At 42.1% G+C, this 17,523-nt stretch overlaps 1 long non-coding RNA gene across 13 annotated transcripts in view; it reads right to left on the bottom strand.

Moving 5' to 3' along the window:
- Positions 1-661: 661 nt before the first annotated feature.
- Positions 662-17,523, bottom strand: part of LOC129634442 (uncharacterized) — a 52,390-nt gene continuing 35,528 nt past the window's right edge. For all 13 annotated transcript variants that reach the window (XR_008705641.1, XR_008705640.1, XR_008705643.1 and 10 more), the window contains 2 exons: positions 8,165-8,306; positions 662-1,489 (listed from right to left, as the gene is read on the bottom strand). This is a non-coding gene — a long non-coding RNA (uncharacterized LOC129634442). The remainder of the gene's footprint in view (positions 1,490-8,164; positions 8,307-17,523) is intronic.

Raw genomic sequence — 17,523 nt, 5'->3', positions numbered from 1 at the left:
GTGAGGATGAAAACACAGATCGATTAGATACCCCACATCCCAGGCTTCTCCTGGAAAGGCCAATTCATACTCACTGATATACTTTTTTCTTTCTACCTAACTAGTTTGAGGGGATTGGGGGTTTTGCAGCAGATAGGGCACCTCCTGGGGGAGGGTAGAATACGAGCACACAAAGACCAAGTTTCTTCTCCTAAAAATCCTCTGGCAATTGCTTGGTAATAATTTCCCCAAGACAGCGTGGACAGCACCTCCTAAATGACCTTCACAAATTTCCTTCCTAAGCCCTAACACACTCGTTGACCTGTGTACCAAGCAATTGCTGCCACCTGCCTATTCAGGCTCCTGTGGGTCTGTGTCCCTTCTAGTCCCTCCCAGCGGAGTGATCAGGCCCCCTCTTCCACCCTGCGGGGTGGATTCCTCCTCACCTGAGCACTCAGTTCCCCTGCTGCCATCCACCACCTGCTAAACGTAAAAGGTCTGGGAGTTGAGAAGTGGAATCCTTCCAGAAGGGCGAGGCACCCTCCCTCCTCTAGAAGATTCAAGCCTCAAGGCCTCAGAGTAGTCCCAAATGGGACTTGTCTCCTCAAGTGAGGAATTACCCAGCCATTGCACCAAATGTTGTAGCCGTGCGTTCCAGGAATCAAACTCACTCAAAAGGACATGCAGATAGTGGACTGCAATTTATTACACTGGTGGGCCCAAGGCAGAGTCTCCTCTTAGCCAAGGACCCTGACCAGTTTTTGTGAAAACCTTATATACCCTAAGTGTACGTGCTCAAACCCACCTCCCCAAATTCTCTAACTAGTCTGAACAAAAGAAAAGAAAGATACAATCAAAGTTAACCCATGATTCGTATGCCTCAAACCTGTGATTCATATGCCTTAAGCCTAGGTAGTTAACAGTGGACAATTATCAATATGCCTGTGGTCATACCCCAATAAGCATAATATAATTTATGATTCTTTTTGGTTACACAGATAATTAGGGTATTTTTTTAGGCAACAGAGTGTCTAGGTATGAGCCCTGGGGCTCTTCCATCCGGTCTGATTTTCCAGTTTGTATGTTTCCATAGATACAGGGCATATAGCTCAAAGTCCACAGTCCCATCCAAGATGGAGTCCTACTTTCAAGATGGAACCTGTTCTGTTTCCTCCTTCAGGACCAGATGCCATGATCTTCATTTTTTAAATGTCGAGTTCTAAGCCTGCTTTTTCACTCTCCTCTTTCACCTTCATCAAGTGCTCTTTAGTTCTTTGCTTTCTGCCATAAGGGTGGTGTCAGCTGTATATCTGAAGTTATTGACATTTCTCCCAGCAATCTTGATTCCAGCTTGTGCTTCATCCAGCCCAGCATTTCAAATGTCACCCTGCTTATTTAACTTATACGCAGAATACAATATACAGCCTTGACATAGTCCTTTCCCAAGTTTGAACCAGGAGACAGTGGGTTGATTTAAAGCACTGAAGGAAAAACACGTCAACAAAGAATCCTGTAGATGGCAAAACAGAGAGTTGTTTAACACTAGGCCTGCCCTGCATAAAGGATACTGGACAGTAACTCAAAAACAAATGTCTATATGGGGAAAAATAGGAAGTAACCACACAAGCCAAAGTCTTAGAAAAGACCTGAGAAGATCTTCAGGTTACATCTCAGGTTGGTCCTCAGCACGGAGGAACAATTAGAACAAAACCAGTATCAGTAAACAACAAACCCTGGGGAAGAGTGGGACCCTTATTTCCAGAGTTACCACATTGCTGCACTCAAATGTCCAGTTTTCAACAAAAATCAGAAGGCAGAGGGGCAACATCATCAAAATGGTGGAACAGGTTACTATCTTCCCAGAAAGAAAACTGATTTGGACAAACACCCACAGACTAGACAGCCTTTGTGGGAGGCCTGGAGTCCAGTGGTGGGTGCCAGCACGCTGCTGGACAGAAAATCAGATGCTGGATCCATTGAGGAGGGTACGAGAAATGGTCTGATTTTTCCCCCATTGCCCCCACAATCCCCAAGGTGACAACTCAGGACTAAGGGTGATGGAGAAGGGTTCATTTTAAATTTACACTGGATCTGCTTCTGTGACTTTAACCCTTTTTTGTTGTTATACACAATGGCCTGCCTCAGGGAGATAACCTGAGCTGCCCACCTGTGAAGGACTGTAAGGAAGTGAAACTAACACATTCCCCTGCCTACGGGTTGCCATTCTAGGGGACATTTGCAAAGACGGAATAGTCTTTACTTTGTTTCCTCACCTCCCCCTCATCTCTGATCCATAAAAGATCCTGGCAACCAGGCCCAGACAAGATGGCTATTTTGAGGCACAAGCCTGCCATCTTCCCAGTCAGCTGGCTCCCAGATTAAAATCTCTTCCTTGCCTCAACACCTCGTCTCTTGGAGAGCACCCACCTGACGCCCCCTGCCTCCCTGTGCACGTGCTGAGAGCTGTGAGAACGTACTCGGGGAGTAAAGGAGCCTGAATAGAAAGCTACCTGAGTCAGTAGGCCCGGGAGAAACCACCAGCTGGACCATTCAGCATCCCTTTCTGTCAGCACTCAGCCAGGTTTGGCAGGATCCAGAGAGGGTATGTGTGCATCAGCATTCTGCCACAAGAGGAGGTGTGGAGCAGGCGTCCCCACAATAAAGATGTGAGAATTCCTAGCACAGCCCACAGAGGGTGTTTCTCTCCTGAAGTCAGCCAGTAAGGACTAGAAGTGGTCACTCCTCTTCAGATGTGAAAACAGCAACACAGGACTTCAAGGAATATGAAAATTTGAGGTCCAGTTATAAAATATATGTCATTGGGATGTAATGTACAGCATAGGGAGTACAGTCAGTAAAACTGCAGTAACTTTGTATGATGACAGAAGGCTCCTGGACTTAATGGTGATCAACTCACAATACATGAAAATGTTGGATCACTATGCTGTACACCCCAAACTAATATAATACTGTATGTTAACTATACTTCAGTTAAAAAATCTTTTTAAAAAAGGAACTTTAAGGAAACATGACCATCAGTGGAACACAATAACTGTGTCTAATGACCCCAAAGAAATGGAAATCTGCAATTTACAACAGCTGTTTTAAGGAAGCTCAATAAACTACAAAAAAACATAGAAGAACAATTCACCAAAATCAGGAAAAGGATACATGAACAAATAAGTTCTGTAGGGAGAAAGAAAACATTGTGAAAAAAAATGTACAAATTCTTAGGCTGAAGAATACAGTGGATGAAATTACAAATGCAATAGACAACATCAACAGCAGACTGGGTCAAGGGGAAGAAAACTTGTGAAGTAGTAGATAGGAGCTTGAAATCATTCATTCAAAGAAGAAGAAAGATGAATGAAGAGTGAAAATCTGTGAATTCTATAATTTCCTTAGACTAAGAACATTAGATTAAAAATTAGATTAGATTTTAGAGTAAAAATCCCTTAGATTAAAAAAACATTTTAAGAAGTATTAGGGTCTCAGAAGAAGAGAGACAAGAGTCAGAAAGCATATTTAAAGAAATAATGGATGAAAACATCTCAAATCTGGCGAGAAATTTTGCTATCCAAGTTTATAAAGCTAAAAGTTACCCAAAAATTTCAATACAAAACAATCTTGTCCTGTTTTTTGATAATACTGTCTAAAATAAAAGATAAAGGTAGAATTTTAAATCAACAAGACAGAAAAAAAGTCTATCTCATATGAGGGTACTCCTAGAAGCTGAGTTCTCAGCAGGAAGTTTTCGGGTGAACAGAATGGGTAGATATAATATTAATAAACACTCTTGAAAATGCCAACAAGGAATACTTTACCTGGTAAATTTTCCTCTCAGAAATGAGGTAAGGTAAAGACTTTTCCAAACAAACAAAAGCAGAGGGAGTTCATTAGCACTAAACACTGAAATGAGTTCTTCAAGTTGCCATGAAAGGGCATTATACTCCTATGAAAACAAAGGATGCAGGTAGATAAAGAAGATAAGGATAAGCATGTAGCCAAATTCAGCATATTCTAATACTGAATATGGTTGTGTGTTAATCATTTAACTCTTAATATAAATGTTAAAGGACAAAGGTAAAAGTAAGTATAGCTATAAAATTTGTTAATACACGATATAAAAAGGTAAACTGTGACAAAAAAACATAAAAAGTGAGAGGGGAGGTAGAGGTTAAAAATCAAGTTATCATCAGCATGTAATAGACTGTTATATCTGTAAAATGATTTACGTAAGCCTGGTGGCTCAGTGGTAAAGAACCCGCCTGTCAATGCAGGAGATACATGTTCAATCTCTGATCTGGGAGGATGCCCTGGAGAAGGGAATGGCACTTCTCAGTAAAAACCCACTCAAGTATTCCTACCTAGGAAATCCTATGGACAGAGAAGCCTTGCAGGCTACAGCCCAGGAGTTGCAAAGAAGTCAGATGACCTGGGGATACACTGGGCTACATCTAATGGAAGCCGCCACCGCCACTACGATGGGTACCTGGAGGAGACTCAGGATGCCAAACACAGTCTACTGGCCCCAGATGGCTGAGGTGCATAGTAAAGGAATGTTTTCAGAGAGCATCATCCCATACACAGAAAAGTGCTAAACTCCTTACCTTCAGACATCTGGTTTTATTTTATTAACAGCAATCTTTTCATGTTCCAACTAACTAAGTGGTTTTTATTGCAGAAACTTCTATATATCCTGGTTCCCTCCTTGCCTCTCTGGAGCAGTCCTCAGTTATCTGTAGTTCTCAGCTTTGCCCACCAGATAAAACATAAGTCTCAACTTTCAAGTTGTGCATTTTTTTTCAGTTGACACTAAAAAGACCCAATTACTGACAGTGGAAAAATTAAAGAGGGTTAACTATGGAAGTAACTCTGAGCAATTTATTCACCATGATCAGATAATCTCCACTGGATTAAACCTCCATATCATTCCACCCTATCCTTCAATGTCTGCTGAGAAAAGACAAAGAGAACTTGAGAAAACACACTTCATCAGAGATTTTAGTTTATAGCCCATCCATTCAACAGGTGACATTAGAAAGACAATCTGTGGAATGTTAGATTAATTAGTTAAGCTAGGTTTTATCTATTAATAGAAAATACATTAGTATTCTTACCAAATATATAATAGTGTAAAATTACCAAACACCAAAGAATATTTCAGTCTCTCTATATAAGACAGACTCAAAAAGCATTGTGACCTCAATCTCAATCTGACAAAATAAATTTAAGGGGAAAGTAATTTAGAAATTTGAAAATTTAAAAAGCATCTCTAGGACTAATCTTTGAAATATATAAGTAGCTCATGCAGCTCAATACCAGAAAAACAAACAACTCAATCAAAAAGTGGGCAGAAGACTTAAATAGACATTTCTCCAAAGAAGACATAGAGATGACCAATAAACACATGACAAGATGCTCAACATTGCTCATTATTAGAGAAATGCAAATCAAAACTACAATGAGGCATCACCACACACCAGTCAGGATGGCCATCATCAAAAAATCCACAAACAATAAGTGCTGGAGCTGGTATGGAATAAAAGGAATCCTCTTGCATTGCTGGTGGGAATGTACATTGATACAGCCACTATGGAGAACAGCATGGAAATCCCTTTAAAAACTGGGAATATTTAGAAAGATGGTAACAATAACCCTGTATACGAGACAGCAAAAGAGACACTGATGTATAGAACAGTCTTTGGACTCTGTGGGAGAGGGAGAGGGTGGGATGATTTGGGAGAATGGCATTGAAATATGTATATCATATATGAAACAAGTCGCCAGTCCAGGTTCGATGCACGATACTGGATGCTTGGGGCTGGTGCACTGGGATGACCCAGAGGGATGGTATGGGGCAGAAGGAGGGAGAAGGGTTTAGGATGGGGAACACATGTATACCTGTGGCAGATTCATTTTGATATATGGCAAAACCAATACAATATTGTAAAGTTAAATAAAATAAAATTAACAAAAAAAAATAAAAAGAGAATATGGAAAAAAAAAAATCCACTTGCTAATGCAGAAGATGCAGGTTTGATCCCTGGGTCAGGAAGATCCCCTGGAGGAGGAAATGACAACCCATTCCAGTATTCTTGCCTGAAGAATTCCATGGACAGAGGAGCCTGGTGGGCTACAGTCCAGGGGTTCGCAAAGAGCCGGACATGACTGAGCATGCATGCAGGCTCCTTCCATCAGAAGCCTTTGAAATGCTATAAATCTGTTTTCAACGTGTTGCAATTTGACAGCACGACATTCTGAGTCATTAAAGTTTATCACTCAAAAAAATAAAAATAAAAACTGGGAATAAAACTACCAGGTGTGTGTGTTAAGTTGCTTCAGTCATGTCCGGCTCTTTGCGACCCCCTGGACTGGGGCACCACGCTCCTCTGTCCGTGGGATTCTCCGAGGCAAGAATACTGGAGTGGGTTGCTATGCACTCCTTCAGAGGATCTTCCCAACTCAGGGATCAAATCCACGTCTCTTCTGTCTCCTGCATTGGCACTTGGAAAGCTCCATAAACTACCCTATGACACAACAATCCCACTACTGGTCATATGCCTACCCTAAGAAAACCATAACTGAAAGAGACACATGTACCCCAGTGTTCACTGCAGCACTATTTACAACAGCTAGGACATGGAAGCAACCTGGATGTCCATCAACAGATGAATGGATAAAGAAGTTCTGGTATTAATACATATATACAATGGAACATTACTCGGCCACAAAAAGGAATGAATTTGAGTCAGTGGTGTGGATGAACCTAGAGTCTGTCATACAGAGTGAAATAAGTTGTTGGAGAAAAACAAGTATCATCTATTAAAGCATATATACGGAATCCAGAAAGATGGTACTGATGAACCTATTTGCAGGGCAGCAATGGAGACGCAGACACAGAGAACAGACTTGTGGACACAGTGGGGTAAGAAGAGGGAGGGATGAAGTGAAAGAGTAACACTGAACACATTACCATATGTAAAACAGAGAGCCAATGGGAATTAGCAGTAAGACACAGGGACCTCTAACCCGGTGCTCTGTGACACCTAGAGGGGTGGGATGGGATTGGAGGTGAGAGTGTCAGGTACAAAGTTAGACATGAGCACCTAGAGGAGGCCTGGCTGAAAGGATGCAAGCCATCTCTAAACTCCATCCCAGATGCACCCAGGAGAGCTCACAAATATGCTACAAAATAACCATAGAAACTTTTCAATTCCTGAACAAGGCCCTAGGCACACAGTACATACAAAATGACCACAGGGGCTTCTCCAAATAACCTTAGGCAGTTAGGAGTGCATCAAGAGCTCATGAATATTCTACATCTAATTATATCAGATGGACTTATGGGAAGACATAAACAACACAGCCTGCTGTTATACAACTTGAAATTGTCAATTGGCCTTGAGCGTATGCCCATTTATATTCCCTTTCATTGATTGGTAGTGGGTACAAGCCCTACTTTGCACCAGGCATAACCAAAAGGAGGGGGACTGGAGGAAGCCGAGACAGCTTGACAGCAAGGATGAGAAGGACTCTTTGGGGAATGTCAGCCTAATAAAAGCTCTGTATGCTTAAGGTGAACTGAGCTTTCACTTGTCTGTTGTACTATACATTTTGGTCCATTGCTCCATATTTTTGTTGTGATGAGATAAGAACCAAGGAAGATAAATAAACCAACCTGAGAGGAGGGAGGTCCAAGAAGGAGGGGGCATATGTACATCTATGGCTGATTCATATTATGGTAGAAACCAACACAATATTGTAAAGCAACTATCCTCTAATTAAAAATAAAATAAAAAGCATTCCTATTAGTATCCTCCAGAGGAAAAAAACCATAGGGTACATATCAGATCAGATCAGATCAGTCGCTCAGTCGTGTCCGACTCTTTGCAACCCCATGAATCGCAGCACGCCAGGCCTCCCTGTCCATCACCAACTCCCAGAGTTCACTGAGACCCATGTCCATCGAGTCAGTGATGCCATCCAGCCATCTCATCCTCTGTCGTCCCCTTCTCCTCCTGCCCCCAATCCCTCCCAGCATCAGAGTCTTTTCCAATGAGTCAACTCTTCGCATGAGGTGGCCAAAGTACTGGAGTTTCAGCTTTAGCATCATTCCTTCCAAAGAAATCCCAGGGTACATACAGACAGCTAGAGAAAGAGTTTTTAGGTGGGACTGGCTCACATGATGTTGGAAGCTGAGAAGTCCCAGAGCTGCTCTGCTGTCTACAAGTTGGAGGCCCAGGAAAGCCAGTGGTGTGGTTCCTCTCCAAACCTGGATGCTGAAGAATGAGGGAAGCCAACAGCATCAGTCCCAGTATGAAGGCCTGAGAACAAGAAGAACCAAAGCCAATGGTAGGAGACAGAAGTCCAGGCTCAGAAAACAAGCTCCATCCTCCACCCCCATTCCCCCCAATCCCCAACATCCCCTCCCACCACACACCATTTTGCTCTGTCTGGACCTTTAGGGGACTATCCTGTTTCCTCTATGACCCACCTCCCAGAATATTGGAAATAAAAGCAAAAATAAACAAATGGGACCTAATTAACCTTAAAGGCTTCTGCACAACAAAGGAAACTATAAGCAAGGTGAAAATACAGCCTTCAGAATGGGAGAAAATAATAGCAAATGAAGCAAAGCAACTGACAATCTCAAAAATATATAAGCAACTCCTGCAGCTCAATTCCAGAAAAATAAATGACCCAATCAAAAAATGGGCCAAAGAATTAAACAGACATTTCTCCAAAGAAGACAAACAGATGGCTAACAAACACATGAAAAGATGCTCAACATCACTCATTATTAGAGAAATGCAAATCAAAACCACCATGAGGTACCATTTAATGGCAGTCAGAATGGCTGTGATCCAAAAGTCTACAAGCAATAGATGCTGGAGAGGGTGTGGAGAAAAGGGAACCCTCTTACACTGTTGGTGGGAATGCAAACTAGTACAGCCACTATGGAGAACAGTGTGGAGATTCCTTAAAAAACTGGAAATAGAACTGCCTTATGACCCAGCAATCCCACTGCTGGGCATACACCCTGAGGATACCAGAATTGAAAGAGACACATGTACCCCAATGTTCATCACAGCACTGTTTATAATAGCCAGGACATGGAAGCAACCTAGATGCCCATCAGCAGCTGAATGGATAAGAAAGCTGTGGTACATATACACAATGGAGTATTACTCAGCCATTAAAAAGAATACATTTGAATCAGTTCTAATGAGGTGGATGAAACTGGAGCCTATTATACAGAGTGAAGTAAGCCAGAGATAAAAATACCAATACAGTATACTAACGCATATATATGGAATTTAGAAAGATGGTAACGATAACCTTGTATGCGAGACAGCAAAAGAGACACAGATGTACAGAACAGTCTTATGGACTCTGTGGGAGAGGGAGAGGGTGGGATGATTTGGGAGAATGGCATTGAAACACGTATAATGTCATATGTGAAACGAATCGCCAGTCCAGGTTCGATGCATGATACAGGATGCTCCGGGCTGGTGCACTGGGATGACCCAGAGGGATGGTATGGAGAGGGAGGTGGGAGGGTGGTTCAGGACGGGGAACACGAGTACACCTGTGGCGGATTCATGTTGATGTATGGCAAAACCAATACAATATTGTAAAGTAACTAGCCTCCAATTAAAATAAATAAATTTATATTAAAAAAATAAAGTCAATTAAAAAATAAAAACATTTAATAAAAAAAGTTATTACTAGTAATGGCACAGACATTATATTTTTTCCAGTACATAGTAATAATAAAACAAATGAAAATACATACCACAGCTAGGGATTTTCATGTACACTTTCCCAAGCGTTCTAGGAAAACAAAAATTTCTTCTTTTCTATGAATCATTAAAATAACTGAGGCAAAACCTGAGATGAGCACAGGGTTGAAGAAAAACAAACAAAGGCTGGTTTAGAGAACAAGCCCACCGGGTTGTCTCTGCAGCCCCACTACGCTCCACACAGGCCTGGGCCATGTGCCCTCCCTCACTCAGATGTCTGGACCACAGAGCATACAGGAGGGTCAGGCTGGGGACCCAGAACTCCCTCGCAACCTTCTCACACAGCATTAGGGGGAAAACACACGAAAGGTACTAGAAACAAAATCACCAACGAGGCAAAAGGCTCAAGGTTTCAGAGGAAGAAATTCAGTATTATTTTAAATTCTCCCTGGATCAGAGAAGCAAGCTTATCTTCCTGAAATGGGTCTTTCTTGAAGCATCTGCAGACACCCCAGGACTGCTTGAGGCAAAGTCTCTCCTGCTATCTAATAGCCCAGAGCATCTTTCTGAGGCCCCAAGAGGCTGATCTTTATCTCAGGCAAAGAGACGGAAAGGAAGCATGGGGTGGTGATGCTCCCTCATCCCTTCAAACTGGGCTCACATTTGGCATGGAGAGATCACCCTGGAGTTTAGACATCCAAGGGCATCAGTGAGACCCAAAGATCTCCAAAGTCCAGTGAAGAGAAACCTACACTTGCAGCCAGGGATTCCACGCCTCTGGCTCATAACATGCAAGCATAAGCTGTTGGCCTGTCTTGCTGGGTGACCAGCCCGTTTCATCTGGTAATCCACCATGGAAAATTGAAACCAGCTAGTGAAGCAGCACAGCATACTGGTTAAGCCACATGCTCAGAGAAACTGGGTTCAGATCCCTGCATTGTCCCTTAGCAGCCACATGGTATGTAAAAGCTTTGGACAAGAGACAAACCCCTCATGTTTCTCATCTGCAAAATGGGTACATATCACTGAATGGTTGTGAAGATTAAATGACGCTAATATTCATAAAGTACTTAATTCAGTGCCTGGCACAGAGTACTGGCTCTACTTTTTATCTTTCTCACTGATTATCATAAAGCTTATACTTATTTCAAAAAAAATCAAGGGAATGCAGACTTATGAGTGCTCTAAACTGATTCTCTAAAATAGTAGATTGGAAGATTATCTCTGACAGTAAAACATGACTCACTCCTCATCATTTGTATGGGCCCTTGGGTAGGTTTTGGTTGCCTGGGAGAGATGACCTGGTCTTCCTTTAATTAAAAGTATTGTTACTGTGAACCTTCTCAGTTTTCAAAACTTAGCTTGAAGTGATCTGAGTACTGCACAATTGTTCCTAGCCCTAGCTAGTCCAGAAAGTGTGGCCAGAAGGTGTGGCCCTTCCATGGCAAAGACCTTCCCCTTAGGTATGTTCTCCAACTGTGTCCCCACTTCTGGGTCTCTCCTGGGCCAGCCTTAGGGTCTGCATATCTTGGCGGATCCAAGTGCTATCCCTTTACACAACACTGGAATAGAGGCTTTCAACTTCCCTAAAATACTTCTACAAGAGTCTCTTTTATACAGAAGCTGCTCTTTGCACAGATCCTGAATAACTCAGTAACTCCTTAGCTAATCTGGCATTACCATGGCTCCATGCTCCCATGAATGGATTGGCAGTTCTGGACACACTGTTTAAGGTCACATTTCTCAACTTAGTTTCAAAACTCTAGGTAGAGAAGCTCACCGCACCATGGAAAATGATCACTCACTTGCTGCTGCTGCTAAGTCGCTTTAGTCGTGTCCGACTCTGTGCGACCCCATAGACGGCAGCCCACCAGGCTCCCCTGTCCCTGGGATTCTCCAGGCAAGAATACTGGAGTGGGTTGCCATTTCCTTCTCCAATGCATGAAGGTGAAAAGTGAAAGTGAAGTCACTCAGTCCTGTCTGACTCTGAGCGACCCCATGGACTACAGCCTACCGGCCTCCTCTGTCCATGGGATTTTCCAGGCAAGAGTACTGGAGTGGGGTGCCATCGCCTTTTCTGGATCACTCACTTATTTGACCCTAAATACGCCAAACAATACAGCCTCTGGCATCTTATCTAAAAAGGCCTACCATGTAACAGTTTGTAATTTAGGGAACCATCTGCTTTTCAATATTTCTTTTAAAGAAAAAGAATAGGCAAAACATCAAAATTCTTCAAACTAGCAGTGACCTATCGAGAGACGAACAGAAGTTTTTTTAAATCCAAATCATCACTATCCAGTCTCCTATAAAATTCTCATTGGCTCAAGTTTATTTGCTCAGCTTCACTTGATTAGATAAAGGGAAGTGAAAAGTCAAACCAAACAAACAAAGCAAAACAAGCCTTGGCCCTCTGTTGAAAGTATAACCTGGAGTAAGAGACATGATGTCTGTGTTGTGTAACCTTGCTCTCAGAGGAGCGGTTGATTTCTTGTTCAGCAGCACAGTGGTGGTTTCCACTCTTCTTCCCATCATTTTTAGACTCCAGAGTAGGCCGCCTTAATATTCTTCCCTTAAAGAGCATCTTTGCTCTTAACTTTTTTTTTTTTGGTTTTGGTTATAAGAAAGAGATGTGTGATAAATACTTGGAAGGCAGTAATTAAGAACTGTCATTTGTAATGCTGGTGCTCAATGTGGCTGAGGTACTCGCATCCACTGCTGGTAGCATTTTTAAATGACTAAGTTCTTTGGGAAAGCAGTATGCCAACATGGCGCAAGAATCAAACACAACATTTACTCTAGAACTCCCTTCACTTCTAGGAACTCAGCCTAGGGAAATATTAATAAAATAGCACAAGCAGTAATAACAGAAATGATGATGGTGAAAATGATGACCAAGTCACCAAATCCCAAGGTCTGTTCCTGTTTCTCACACTTGATCTCTATGATTGTGGTGACCACTGGCTCCTTCATACCATGGTATTTCTCTCAGTGTTCCTGACCCTAAAACTCTGTGTTGTTTCCGCCTCTCGCTATAATTTTGGAAGGCTCCTTATTCTTTCCATCCCCATAAAGACAGACATTCCCCCAACCAGAGTTATTTCTTCTCCTCTCACCTCTATACTCTAACTGTAGGTGATCCCAAAGATGTCCACATATCTTCTGCAAAAGATAACTCCAGTCCTCAACATCCTTGAACTCTAAGTCTTAACTTTTCACATGCTTTTTGGATATATCCATATGTAACATCAAAGCCATTTCACCCTTCCTCATCTTGTACATCTTTCCTTCTGTATGTGACAATCCTCCTTCAGACCTTCTGTCCTTTTTATCAGATCAATGGTTCCCCCAAACATGTCCTCAAACCCCGAAAGCATCATAAAATTGCTGTGACCAGACCTCAACTCAGACCTGTGCCTTAGGTATGTGTGTTTCTAATAAGCTGCCAAGTAAACTCAATAGAAGCCACCAGATACAGGAGCCAGGAATCTCAGCTATCTAAAAGACCATACTTGCCACCCAGATGCAGATCTCTTTTCCTATAGCCACCTTCACATGCTTCTACACCCACCTCCACCTCCTCCTCCTCTATTTCCCTTCACATGCATTCAACCCCCACAACTCCTCCATCTCCACCACCTCCTCCTCCATTTCCCTTCAATACAGTCTACACCCCACACCCTTCCTCTTCCTCCTCCATTTCCCTTCACATACAGTCTACACTGCACTCCCCTCCTTTTCTCCTCCCCTATTTACAAAGGACCTAATATGTGTCAACTCTAGGTACAGTAGTAGTGAATCAAAAGCACCTCTCCCATGCTGCTGCTGCTGCTGCTAAGTCGCTTCAGTCGTGTCCAACTCTGTGCGACCCCATAGACGGCAGCCCAGGCTGCCCCGTCCCTGGGATTCTCCAGGCAAGAACACTGGAGTGGGTTGCCATTTCCTTCTCCAATGCATGAAAGTGAAAAGTGAAAGTGAAGTCACTCAGTCGTCCGACTCTAGCAACCCCGTGGACTGCAGCCCACCATCCGTCCATGGGATTCTCCAGGCAAAAGTACTGGAGTGGGGTGCTACATTATTGCTCACCTCTTTGAGTACAAATATTTGAGAGCTGTAATTTCACAGAAACATTTCTTTAGATGGCTTCAAGTTAAATATGTCAATTTACTGGAAATTTAGAAGAATTCCTTGATCTTTGCTCTCCTTGGAGGTCTAGCACTTATTGTGCTGTACAATGAATTCTCCACTACTTATTGAATGAATGTGATGAACAACTGAACAAATAAACAGTCCCTATTTGCCTTTTCTGAAGATAGGTGAGAAGTGCGAGAGCAAGTTGGTTCTCTAAGAAATAGCTTTTACTTTCTTTATTTTTTTAAAAAAAATGAGAGAATAAATCAGGGCATGTCTGCCCGACTCTCTTCACCTCTACAAGCCACTTGTGAAGAACTCAGTCTTGGATGGCATGATGCCATCACATGGTCCCAGAATTTTCAGACTCGCTTCTGCATTGAAGAAAGCCTATGTTGAATATGCTGATGTCAATGCATGAATGGATAAAGAAATTGTAGTACACACACAAATATATATTATTCAACCACAAAAAATGAGGACATCCTCCTCTTTGTGACAACATGGATGGACTGTGAAGACATTATGGTAAGTGAAATAAATCAGACAGAAAAAGACAAAACTGTATAATCTCAATGATATGTAGAATGCAAAAAAACAAATGTATAGAAAAAGAGATCAGACAACAAATGTATAGAAAAAGAGATCAGACTTGTGGTTACTAGAGGAAAAGGGTGGGGGTAGGCGAAACTGGATGAAGGTGGTCAAAAGGTACAAAATCAAGTTGTAAGATAATCAGGTACTCAGTTCATTTGCTCAGTCGTGTCCGACTCTTTTCGACCCCATGGACTGCAGCACGCCTGGCTTCCCTGTCCATCACCAACTCCCGGAGCTTACTCAAACTCATGTCCATTGAGTCAGTGATGCCATACAAGCATCTTATCCTCTGTTGTCCCCTTCTCCTCCTGCCTTCAATCTTTCCCAGCATCAGGGTCTTTTCCCAGGAATCAATTCTTCACATCAGGTGGCCAAAGTATTGGAGTTTCAACTTCAGCATCAGTCCTTCCAATGAATATTCAGGACTTATTTTCTTTAGGATTACTGGTTTGATCTTACAGTCCAAGGGACTCTCAAGAGTCTTCTCCAACACCACAGTTCAAAAGCATCAATTCTTCAGCACTCAGCTTTCTTTATAATCCAACTCTTACATCCATACCAGCATTAGTCCTTCCAATGAATATTCAGGACTGATTTCCTTTAGGACTGACTGGCTTGATCTCCTTGGAGTCCAAGGGACTCTCAAGAGTCTTCTCCAACACCACAGTTCCAAAGCATCAATTCTTTGGTGCTCAGCTTTCTTTATAGCCCAACTCTCACATCCATACATGACTACTGGAAAAACCATAGCTTTGACTAGACAGACCTTTTTGGCAAAGTAATCTCTGCTTTTTAATATGCTGTCTAGGTTTGTCTTAGCTTTTCTTCCAAGGAGCAAGCATCTTTTAATTTCATGGCTGCAGTCACCATCTGCAGGGATTTGGGAGCCCAAGGAAATAAAGTCTGTCACTGTTTCTACTGTTTCCCCATCAATTTGCCATGAAGCGATGGGACTGGATGCCATGATCTTAGTTTTCTGAATGTTGAGTTTTAGGCCAGCTTTTTCACTTTTTTCTTTCACTTTCATCAAGAGGCTCTTTAGTTCTTTGCTTCCTGCCATAAGGGTGGTGTCACCTGCAAATCTTGAGGTTATTGATATTTCTCCCGGCAATCTTGATTCCAGCTTGGGCTTCATCCAGGCTGGCACTTCACATGATATACTTTGCATATAAGTTAAATAAGCAGGGTGACAATATACAGCCTTGACATACTCCTTTCCCAATTTGGAACCAGTCTGTTGTTCCATGTCCGGTTCTAACTGTTGCTTCTTGACCTGCATACAGACTTCTCAGGAGGCAGGTCAGGTGGTCTGGAATTCCCATCTCTTTCAGAATTTTCCACAGTTTGCTGTGATCCACACAGTCAAAGGTTTTGGCATAGTCAATAAAGCAGAAGTATATATACTATTTCTACTACTAGGTACTAGGGCTATGCTATACAACATGATGATGAAAGCTGACACTGTTATATGACATACAGGAAAGGTGCTAAGAAAGTCAAGCCCAAGAGTTCTCACTGCAAGAAGAAAATGTTTTTTCTTTTCTTTTTATTGCATCCATATGAGACAATGGTGCTTGTGGTCAAGAAGATCCCCTGGAGGAGGGCATCATAACCCGCTCCAGCATTGCGTGGGAAATCCCATGGAGAGAGGAGCCTGGCGGGCTACAGTCCACAGGGTCACCAACAGTAGGACATGACTGAAGTGATTTAGCACGCATGAGATAGTGCATGTTAGCTGAACCTATTGTGAAGATCATTTCACAATATATGTAAATCAAACCATCATGCAGTGCATATTGAAGAGCGATTGCTGTGCACATTAAGGAGTGATATACGTCCATTATTTTTCCATTAAACTAGGAAAGATGACTACCATACTGCTAGCTTGTGCTGAGAAATAAAAGAGAAGTCCAGTAACCTTCTCTGCAAATGAGCTTAGCAACTTTTATTGATCCCTGAAGCAACCACATCAGAGCCCATTTTCATTCTTCTTCTTTCTATTTAGGGTGGAGAGACCCCCCTGAGGGTAGGGTGCTGAGCTCCTCCCAGTTCTACAGTTTTCCTGGATTCTTGTTGCTTGTGTCTTCTCTATCGAACAAATCACTAGTCACTAATTGGACAAAATTGTTTGGGCCAATGAGAGCATCATGCCAAACAGATCATCTCCAGAGTATCATCCCCAAACTTTCTCTAAGTGCCATTTCCAAAAGTAATACACTGAATAATAAGGACATTTAGAAATCCATCATATCACTCAATCTTTCAGAATCATTGATGTTGCTTCCCAACCTCAAGGATTTCCTTACTTTGGATGGGCAGTGATGATGATAAAGATTTTCTGATGTCAGGAATAAAATTGGAACAATGAAGTATTTACTGTTAAAAACTTTTTAAAAAGCCTCTTTCTTAATTTACTGTGTGAGAAACTTCCCTCCATTGGCCAACAGCAAAACCCTAACCTGGAGCTCAGACATGGGCCACACTAAGCCATACAGGAAGTCCATCTAAGCTGAATTAAAAAATAAATAAATAAGACTTCCTGTCAGAGAGCAAGCGTGTATGTCCCCAGATCTTGACCACAGAGGACCTGTGGTCAAGCAAGCAGTCTCTCTAGAAGAAGTTCAGCAACCCCTTGCTAAAAGCAGATGCTCCAACTGTTACTGTAACCCTATGGGTATCCACAGTGCTCTCTGCCTGAGACAGAGTGACAGGACAGCAACAGTTTTTAATTCATCAGTCCATGTGCTGCATAAAGAGAAAACCCAGTAATACACACTTTATTTTAATTTCCAAAGAGACTGGCTTCTAATCAGCCTTGAATCCACTGATTTCAGTCTCCCTGAAGTCCAATTAGCTGGGAGCATCTGTCAACTGCTCTTTACATAAAGATCATTCAAGCAATTCCATATATACAAAATCTTAATAGTCTTATTAAATTTCCCCCAAGGTTTTGCATTACTGTACCTTTTCATCTTTATTATAACCTCCTTAAGGTTTTCCCTTTAGCCTCTGATTCATCAGAGCACCTTAAAAGATAGCAATGTTTCCACCAAAAAGAGATAAAAATAAT

The sequence above is a fragment of the Bubalus kerabau genome, chromosome 19 (assembly GCF_029407905.1).
Source record: "Bubalus kerabau isolate K-KA32 ecotype Philippines breed swamp buffalo chromosome 19, PCC_UOA_SB_1v2, whole genome shotgun sequence".
NCBI lineage: Eukaryota > Metazoa > Chordata > Mammalia > Artiodactyla > Bovidae > Bubalus > Bubalus kerabau.
This window is presented reverse-complemented; position numbering and strand designations above follow the sequence as displayed.